This window comes from Schistocerca nitens, chromosome 12 (assembly GCF_023898315.1).
Source record: "Schistocerca nitens isolate TAMUIC-IGC-003100 chromosome 12, iqSchNite1.1, whole genome shotgun sequence".
NCBI lineage: Eukaryota > Metazoa > Arthropoda > Insecta > Orthoptera > Acrididae > Schistocerca > Schistocerca nitens.
Window position 1 is genome coordinate 101752273 of NC_064625.1, and position 11085 is coordinate 101763357.

General features: G+C 40.9%; 1 non-coding gene across 1 annotated transcript; it reads right to left on the minus strand.

Annotated features, from left to right (window-relative positions):
* Positions 1-5785: 5785 nt before the first annotated feature.
* Positions 5786-5860, minus strand: Trnap-ugg (transfer RNA proline (anticodon UGG)). Its single transcript has one exon. It is a non-coding gene; the product is annotated as a tRNA-Pro (tRNA).
* Between the last annotated feature and the right edge of the window lie 5225 nt (positions 5861-11085).

An 11085-nucleotide genomic window follows, 5' to 3' on the forward strand; every position in this document is an offset into this window, starting at 1 on the left:
ATATCTGCATTCGCTTATAGGTCGAACAACGATAACATCGTCGATCCTCGTGCCACTGAAGGTTGAAGATCCATTGACCCTCGAGGAGAGTCAAGTATACGAACGTGTGGTGTCTGTTTCTTTCGCACATGCGTGTAAGAAGGAACACCAAACATTCATATCATTGATTCGCTTCAATGGGCAATGAATTAATGTTCAATGTAGTTGCACATTTACATTTGACGTCCAAAAGAATACACACCATCCATTCAGATAACTGATTTTCCTCAAGGGGCAATGAATCCACAACCTTCTGTGCGGATACACATAGTAAATTTTTTTTAAATTACCTCTACTAGTCACAAACTTTGTCAACTATTATATTACTTATTTATTTAGCGACATGTTTCGAGTTAAACCTCATTTTCACGCTAAATGACATTACAAAAACAACTTTAAAATAAGGCTATACTGATGTTCATAGTCTTTTCGTAAATGCTGTGGTCATCCTGTGGAAGAAGAGAAAACTTAGTAAGGGGCGATGTCACTTTGGAAGCTGGACTGATGTTTGCACGAAAATGTTGTGTAACGGTCACACTCACTTTGTTCTTCTGGAGTGGCAGCGCCGTTGTGATGTGTTGCGGTGTATCCATTTCTGTGGCTCTCTGGGTCACTGTTCACAAATTGTCACTAACATAGCAGTAACTTCGAAACGCGATCACAAACAGTTCTGTAGTGCAGTGGACAAGATGGCGGTCGAAATACAGCTGGTTACGATTTGACTATCGATTTGTTTATCTATCTGGTGTCAGATGTTTACATGTCGTCTGCACGTGTTGTTATCGTATTACAGAGGTAGGTTGACGAAATACATTACAAGTTAACCATCTGTTACAATATTATTGAACACATCATCATATAAACTATTTGTTTTACATATTTCTCAGCTATTGCTGGGGCTGGAGTCAAACGACTGTCATATTACGTATCTTTTATTCTAGAAGTACTGTAGTGAAATTGGAAAAGAAATGTGAAGTTTTGAAGTCTGTCATGTCATTCAGGATCTCGTTATTCCTCATGTGGCTCATGGATGAATATTTCCATTTCTTCCAAGATGTCCATTTTCTATCTCTTTTCTAAGTTCTGTAGTACTTTGAGATCGTTGTCTATTGTAACACTGCGTCCTGTTTCATTTATATTTTTCGCTATAGCTGATTTATTCGGTTTGCCAAGACTGAAACAGTCCATGTGTTCTTTAAAGCGGGTTTTAACATTTTTCCCGTTTGGCCAATGTAATATTTGCTGCAATGACTGCATTTAATTCTATAAATTCCAGCTTTGTTAAGTTTCTCTGTGGGATGTGAGATGTCCTGTATCAGTTTCTTTTTTAAGTTGTTGTTGGTAAAGGTGATCCTGATGTCTGGTTTTTTGAAGAGCTTGGTTGCTTTGTGTGATATGACATCTAAATATGATAACATTATGATGTGTTCAAAAATAGTGTAACAGGTGCTCAATTTGTAATGTATTTCGTCAGCCTACATATGTAATACGATAACAACACGTGCAGACGACATGTAAACATCTGACACCACGTAGATCAACAAATCGATAGTCAAATCGTAATCAGCTGTATTTCGACCGCCATCTTGTCCACTGCACTACAGAACTGTTTGTGATCGCGTTTCCATGTTACTGCTATGTTAGTGACAATTTGTGAACAATGACCAGGAGAGGCACGGAAATAGAGGCATGCCAGCCATCATTACGAGACTGACACGCCAGAAAAAAAAAAAAAAAACGAGTGAACGTTACAAAACATTTCCGTGCAAACATCAGTTCAGCTTACAAAGTGACCGCACCTCTTACTAGTTTTCTCTTCTTCCACGGGATGACCGCAGCATTTACGAAAGGACTACGATCATCAGTATAGGCTTATTTTAAAGTTGTTTTTCTAATGCCATTTAGCCTGAAGATGAAGTTTACCTCGAAACATGTCGCTAAATAAATAAGTAATACAATAGTTGACAAGGTTTGTGACTGGTAGCGGTAATTTAAAAAAAAAACTTTACATAATTCTTGAGACAGTCGCGGTCGAAAAATAGTCAAAATGGCTTCAAATTCGCGGATACATATTTTTGTTGGACATCCAGCGGGAAGACTTCTGTTACATTGTCCGACACATTGATGTGATCACCTCTCAAGAATCCTGATTAGCCATCTTTTGTAGCGAAGATGGCTGTGAGATGTACAGGAAGAAAGTCAGTGAGGTTCCGGAAAGTACGACAGGGATGTGGAACCATGCCACCTCAAGTACAGTGGCCAGCTGCATTAGATTTCTTGGTTGAGGATCCATGGTAGGAACAGCCTGATCGAGATGGGTTTAAATCAACGGAGTTTACCGTACTCCCCAGTCCACCAAACCCCCTGGTGTTCTACAAACCACCCTCGTACATTACGAGCTATGTGACACTTTGCATTGCCTTACTAGTAAATGTCATCACGCTGCGGAAAAATAAACTGCATGCCCAGCCCAAACTGCCAAGTATAGAAACTTGAAATTTGTGAGTGTGTTGATCTTATACTGTACACATCGTTTAAGAAGCAAGTTTTAGAAATTCTGGGCCTATGAGAATGAAATAGGGGATGAAAGATTTTTGAATATTTGTCGCCTTTAAGCCAATTTTGAAGCTCGAACTATGAAAATTAGTATTTGGTTTCTCGATCAGATATAAAAAATACAGGTTTCAGCACTTTTGGATATTTAATCCCTATGGGGATGAAATAGTGGATGAAAGTTTTTTTCTGAAAATAAATCATTATTAAGGAAATACTAAAACATTTTAACGCTACATCGATCAAAATTAGTATTTCACTCCTTGGTTAGAAATTAAAAATACGCGTTTGAGTGGTTTTTAAGCATTGGACACCTAAGGTAGTAAAGATATGGGATGAACATATTATGAAAATATTACGCCATATTGAAACTTTTTTAAAGCTAAATCTATTAAAATTGGTGTTTGGTTTGTACAGAAATATGTGGTAGGGGATGAAAGTGTCTATGGAAGTTTCACAAAAGAACTCAAAAGGCAGGATTACCAAAGACCTACCTACCAAAGACTGCTACCAGAACTGCGTTTTGTTCAGAAGTACATTCGGAAAAGAACATACACGGTCTTAATTAGAGTGAAAACTTTAGAAGATTTTATCAGTTTGTGATCAACATAAAGATTCTATTAAAGAAAAGAAATCCGGTGCAGACCATAAAGCCTACGTAAGCGAAAGATGGGCGCTGAGCTAGTTCTCCATTACTATTTAGTCGCTAGTGTTTACACTTGGAATTTATAAACAGTACAGGTACAGTCATAGTATTATAAAATTTAATTATTGTTCCTTTCCTGTTTTTGTTCTGGAGCGTTATCTTAATCGTACCTAACGAAATAAAGCATTTACCCAATAAATTTTTAGCAAATGAAGGTCAGCTGATACCCACAATGTGCAAAAATATTTTTCCCCTCGTGCTAATTGATCAGAACCACTTTTTTATTTAATGGAAGTATGTTCTGGAATATTAAGTGTTAATAGAACTAAGAGACGTCACCGTTCAGGAGTGAGTTTGTTCGATTTTGTGAACATGTCAGGATAAGCCAATGAACTGCAAGACTGCTTGCTGTCTGTGTTACTGGCTGTTTCCCTCACAGTTCAGATCAGTGTATATTATGTACAGAATAGCATGGATTTTATAGAATGTGGATAAGGGAGCAGATGTGCGTTTTAACAAACCCAGCTGAAGGGGAGCAATCTTTGTGTTATTATTGTTATAAATATTATTATTATTTGTGTATGCACCCTATTGGATCACACAACGATTCATTTTCCTGCTCTTCCGTATGCCTGTCATTCTCTCTCTATGGGCTATTTCTCTTTCTTCAATCCACATGGTTGCATGCCACTTTCATGGTTTACAGCAGTGGCTAGTTGCACACCGCACACCACCTCCCCTACTACAGTGTGCTAATGCTGTATGTTCCCTGTTGCAGCTGCCTGGCAGCACCCCCAGTGTGGCGATGCTGTCTGAACTGCAGGACTCCGACCCGGACGGCTCCAATGGCGAGCTCTGGGGCTCGGCGAGGCTCACCTTCATGCCCTCGGAAAGCCCCTCCCCCAGACCGTCGCCACCCCTCTGGAGGAAGACCTGCGGGGTGGCCTAGCGCCTAGCCAGACTCCAGTGCCTGCGTACAGCCGAGGCTGATCTCCTGTATGTACACAGTGTTCAGTGGTGATGATCTCTTGTATGTACACGGCGATCAGTGGTGCTGATCTCCTGTATGTATATGGTAATCAGTGGTTCTGATCTCCTGTATGTACACGGCGATCATTGGTGCTGATTTCCTGTATGTACTCTGCGATCATTGTTGCTGTTCTCCTGTATGTACTCGGCAATCAGTGGGGCTGATCTCCTGTATGTACGTCACCGTTACTCGTCATTCTGGGTCATGAGGGGTGCTCAACTCTCAGTTCTGGGTTGTGACTTTTGGAAAAACATTTATGTTTCAGTAATAGTGTTATTCGTAAGAAAATTATGGACTGGTGAAGCTGTGTTTTATTCTGGTAAAGAATTGGAAGTGTAAATTGTAATAAAAGTTTTCTGTATACATCAGTTTCACAGTATTTAATGTGTTGTTTTTAACCAAACATTTAAAATTACAATGAACCAAATATAGCTCATTACAACTGAAAGGTAACACTTTTCTAATGTATAATGAAACTGAGGTTCTTAGAAATATGTTCGATGGCTTAACCGGCAAATACCATACTTCTTACACCACTTGTTAGTGGAAAAAATATTCTAATTTCACATTAAACTATAGGCACCTCAATAACAGTCTATGTAAGACGGTACAAAAGTTGGAGGAAACCAACGGTATCTCAAATCCAGCTGTATTATTCCTAGTACAGCACCGTTGCGTTAAAATCGATCTCCAGATTACTGTACTGTAGTGCATTTTATATCTTGCACTATATAGCGCGAAGCAATGTTCACCGAGCGAGGTGGCGCAGTGGTTAGCACACTGGACTCGCACTCGGGAGGACGACGGTTCAATCCCGTCTCCGGCCATCCTGATTTAGGTTTTCCGTGATTTCCCTACATCGTTTCAGGCAAATGCCGGGATGGTTCCTTTGAAAGGGCACGGCCGATTTCCTTCCCAATCCTTCCTTAACCCGAGCTTACGCTCCGTCTCTAATGACCTCGTTGTCGACGGGACGTTAAACACTAACCACAACCACGAAGCAATGTTCCAACGGACATGCATGTGTGTCCAAAGAAACAATACTTCGGACTACACAGGATGATTCACGAAGTTACGCCATTATTTTAATATGTTATTCACGAGTAAAACTAGAGAAAAAAGTTCATATTAACATGCGTCCGCAAATGTTTAGTTACGGAGTTACGGCTAATAAAAGATTTTGCCAGCAATTTAGCAACTTGTCTAATATGAAGCCATTGAAAAGCTGTACGAGGTTAAAGTAAAGCACGATTTCCATTTATTTTGTTGTTATTGGCGTGGTGAATCTAATAAAAGGTATCCCAGACTTGTGTCTGCAGTAGTTTTCTAGAAAATCCAGAGAAGCAAAGATTATCATACAAGTAAATTTAACTATATATGACGGTAGTATCTGTTCCCGAAAGAACAGCTACCGTGGACGACCATGCAGCTTTGCTAGAACTGAAATGATAATTAAATAGACACCCTAGCTGCAAGCAGACATTGATACACTTCATTGGGGACATGTTGAAAATGTGTGCCCCGACCGGGACTCGAACCCGGGATCTCCTGCTTCCACGGCAGACGCTCTATCCATCTGAGCCACCGCGGGCACAGAGAATAGTGCCTCTGCAGGGACTTATCCCTTGCACGTTCCCCGTGAGATCCACATTCCCAACATTTCCACAACACTACATTCGTAGTGCGCCTAATAGATGTTTGCCCATCATACTCATTACTCGTGGCAGATTAATCTACCAAATCCCGTACGAGTTCGGGCATAGCGTGTGCGTTCGCACAAGTAGGTCAAAGGCCGGGAACCCATATTTTAACTATATATGACGGTAGTATCTGTTCCCGAAAGAACGGTTACCGTGGATGACCATGCAGCTTTGCTAGAAATGAAATGATAATTAAATAGACACCCTAGCTGCAAGCAGACGTTGATACACTTCCTCTGTGCCCATGGTGGCTCAGATGGATAGAGCGTCTGCCATGTAAGCAGGAGATCCCGGGTTCGAGTCCCGGTCGGGGCACACATTTTCAACATGTCCCCAATGAAGTGTATCAACGTCTGCTTGCAGCTAGGGTGTCTATTTAATTATCATTTCACAAGTAAATTTGTTTACTTTCCATTCAGAATGTAAAAACGTTTATGTCATTGTTGGCAACCGTTAGTGAGTTGTTTCAGTCGTTTCCTAACCTTGAAACAAGTTAGTTTTTTATATTGTTCGGTGAAAGTACATAAGAACAGTGTATTTAAGTGAAACCACAGAGTAACTGTTGTTTGTAGATCATTTATGAAATAGGGATGCCTTTCAAATTTACGACAGACGAATCCACCGATATGGTGTTTATTTATGACAAATGTAATGGTAATGCTACGATTACCGTTAACGAATATCGCGTATGTTATCCAGATCGGAGGATTCCGGATGCACGAACCATTGGCGGAGTATTTCGAATGTTGCGAGAGACAGATTCTCTACCCTGCATACATAATCAGTACGAGTGCTCAATACGTGAAGACGATGATGAGGATATTATGGATGCTGTTCAACGTAGCCCGGGTACCAGTACACTACGTGTCTCTCAACGATTAGGCATTTCACAATCTAAGGTATGGCGTACAATGAAGTACAGTAATCTGAGCACTATGCGACTTAACAGCTGAGGTCATCAGTCGCCTAGAACTTAGAACTACTTAAACCTAACTAACCTAAGGACATCACACACGTCCATACCCGAGGCAGGATTCGAACCATTCCAGACTGTAGCGCCCAGAACCGCACGGCCACTCCGGCCGGCCAGTAATCTGGATCCTTACCATAAACAAAAAGTGCATCATTTATATCCGGGAGATCCTGCGTTTCGCTTGGAGTTGTGCAACTGGTTAAATACTAATCTGCAGTTACGCAAATGCATTTTATTTACTAATGAGATGGTATAAACAATTTACATAACGTGCACGTATGGTCTGAAGTAAACCCATATATGCAACAGTGCAATGTAATTTCCAGCATCGACTTAGCATAAATGTGTGGTGTGGTATAATCAACACACACTTTATTGGAGCATTCATTTTCCCATGACGAGACGTACTTACAATTCCTTCAAGAAGAAACGTCCCGCTTGCTCGAAGATGTTTCACTTGCTACTCGATTGCAAATGTATCTGCAACATGACGGCGCGCTTACACATTTCACCAACGCCGTTACTACACATTTAAATGTTCCCCAGAAATGGATACGTCGTGGTGCAACACGTCTGTGGCCAACCAGTTCGCCCGATTTGACGCCAATGGATTTTTGGGTATGGGGATGGATGAAAGACTTAGTTTATGAGGACAAAGTCAATACACGTTAGACCTTACTTGCTCGCATTAAGAATGCAATAGACGAAATTAAGAACAACCCTGTGAAATTGCCCGCATCTCGCGGTCGTGCGGTAGCGTTCTCGCTTCCCACGCCCGGATTCCCGGGTTCGATTCCCGGCGGGGTCAGGGATTTTCTCTGCCTCGTGATGGCTGGGTGTTGTGTGCTGTCCTTAGGTTAGTTAGGTTTAAGTAGTTCTAAGTTCTAGGGGACTTATGACCACAGCAGTTGAGTCCCATAGTGCTCAGAGCCATTTGAACCTGTGAAACTGAAACGAGCAACAAAATCTGTTCATATACGTGCAGTTAAGTGCATTGAAGCGTGGAGACATTTTTGAACATTTATTGTGGATGTATTGTGAAATTGTATATTATAATATTATTGGGCTTTCCGTCGTATGAAAGCTATAAGTACCTTTGGAAAGCCATTCACCAAGCTACGTATTAAATGATCAACTTATAAGATGAGATCTATTCTTTGAAAGACATTTGGGTTATATAATTTACGTAACTAGCGCATCTAGCGCAAACGATAATACATCGACTGCGCAGTCAGAGTAACATTTTAACAGAAGCTGAACTGAGCGTTCCGTTTCGATCCAAATAGAAAATATGACGGTAAAAACTTTTGTAGGTCTTCAGATTTTATCGCACTTCTTGTAATGTGAAAGGGTAAAGAAGGTCGATTGCGAGCCATAAAAATGAGCGGTCTTGCCAGCGTGCAGACAACAGTTATTAATTGGTAAAATTCATGTAATTTGTGTTCGATACTGTAAATCGGCAAGTTATTGTTATAAAAGTGTTAAACAGTGAAAGAATTGCATCGAAAGAAAGAGAAAGATAATGAGTGTAATTTGTGATTTAGACGTGAACCAAGATGCGATCACAGGACAACCTGAAATGTTATCGCACGAACATAGTCAGAAAATCACTTATGTAAGTTATACTGTTTATAAATAAGCTCTAATTGCTCGTGAGAATTATTTGAATATACGAGGGCAGTTCAATAAGTAATGCAACACATTTTTTTTCTGAAACAGGGGTTGTTTTATTCATCATTGAAATACACCAGGTTATTCCCCAATCTTTTAGCTACACAACACTATTTTTCAACGTAATCTCCATTCAATGCTACGGCCTTACGCCACCTTGAAATGAGGGCCTGTATGCATGCGCGGTACCATTCCACTGGTCGATGTCGGAGCCAACGTCGTACTGCATCAATAACTTCTTCATCATCCGCGTAGTGCCTCCCATGGATTGCGTCCTTCATTGGGCCAAACATATGGAAATCCGACGGTGCGAGATCGGAGCTGTAGGGTGCATGAGGAAGAACAGTCCACTGAAGTTTTGTGAGCTCCTCTCGGGTGCGAAGACTTGTGTGAGGTCTTGCGTTGTCATGAAGAAGGAGAAGTTCGTTCTGATTTTTGTGCCTATGAACACGCTGAAGTCGTTTCTTCAATTTCTGAAGAGTAGCACGATACACTTCAGAGTTGATCGTTTGACCATGGGGAAGGACATCGAACAGAATAACCCCTTCAGCGTCCCAGAAGACTGTAACCGTGACTTTACCGGCTGAGGGTATGGCTTTAAACTTTTTCTTGGTAGGGGAGTGGGTGTGGCGCCACTCCATTGATTGCCGTTTTGTTTCAGGTTCGAAGTGATGAACCCATGTTTCATCGCCTGTAACAATCTTTGACAAGAAATTGTCACCCTCAGCCACATGACGAGCAAGCAATTCCGCACAGATGGTTCTCCTTTGCTCTTTATGCTGTTCGGTTAGACAACGAGGGACCCAGCGGGAACAAACCTTTGAATATCCCAACTGGTGAACAATTGTGACAGCACTACCAACAGAGATGTCAAGTTGAGCACTGAGTTGTTTGATGGTGATCCGTCGATCATCTCGAACGAGTGTGTTCGCACGCTCCGCCATTGCAGGAGTCACAGCTGTGCACGGCCGGCCCGCACGCGGGAGATCAGACAGTCTTGCTTGACCTTGCGGCGATGATGACACACGCTTTGCCCAACGACTCACCGTGCTTTTGTCCACTGCCAGATCACCGTAGACATTCTGCAAGCGCCTATGAATATCTGAGATGCCCTGGTTTTCCGCCAAAAGAAACTCGATCACTGCCCGTTGTTTGCAACGCACATCCGTTACAGACGCCATTTTAACAGCTCCGTACAGCGCTGCCACCTGTCGGAAGTCAATGAAACTATACGAGACGAAGCGGGAATGTTTGAAAATATTCCACAAGAAATTTCCGGGTTTTTCAACCAAAATTGGCCGAGAAAAAAAATATGTTGCATTACTTATTGAACTGCCCTCGCATTTAGTGTTTACCAGAATTCTTATTCTAGTTTTTTCCTTTTTTTTACGTCCAAGTCATATTATTTTTATAAATGTCAAACAGCCTTTACTACAGCAGAGAATACTGCGGCATCCTGGTCATAGACAGAAGGCCGTACCTTGTTTTCTATACAACACATAGCCACTCCATTTATTAATGATTTCATCTGCAAATGCAATTTTTATCGTTCATTGTTAAAGGTCCCTTAGATAATTATAAAACTCATACTTACGTAGAGGAATAAGGGTTGTGGTTTTCCAAATAATAGAAGCCTTTGCGTAATCAAAAACTAGCCTCCTCCTGAATACGATCAGGAGCCGACCAGAAGACGGACGTCTTCGACCGCTTCCGTGTTTCCCGTGGCAAAGCTGTGCCAAACTGGGAACACGACATTCTAGAATGAAATACTTCACCTTTATAAGTATTAGATCAAAAGTGAAAAAATTGAAATAGATCAATCGTAATTTATTTTTTTACCATACTAGAATATACACTGTGCAACTACCCTGAGCTTTGTTTTTCAGGTTTAACATGAATTCACGTGTGTTATGGTATTAATAAAAGCAGATTATCTGACACATTCATACAGTTTCAGTTAACGTTGTTACCATCATTTTTCCAAAATACAATTATCTACAACTTCTGTTTGTGCAGTTGTCTGCAATTTGAAAAACAAATTGGGCTAAGTAGTTAATAAATTAAAATTTACGAAATTACGTCTTTGCTTCTCTGGCTGTTCTGGAAAACTACTGCAGATACACGTCTGGGACACGTTTTATTAGATTCAACAGGTCAATAACAACAAAATAAATGGAAATCGTGGCGTTACTTTAACCTCGTACAGTTTTGCGATGGCTTCACATTAGCGACGTTGCTAAATTTCAGTTAAAATATTTTACTAGACGTAACTAAACATTTGCGGACCTATGTTTATATGACCCTTTTTCTTTAGTCTTACTTGTAGAATAACATATAAAAATATTTGCCTACCTTCGTGAATATCACCATGTACGGTACAACACAGCCACTTCACAACAGTACAGTATTTCACGCAGTGTGAAAAACAGTGTGTCAAGCTGTGCGGGAGTCATGGTAGCATAGTAGGAGCACT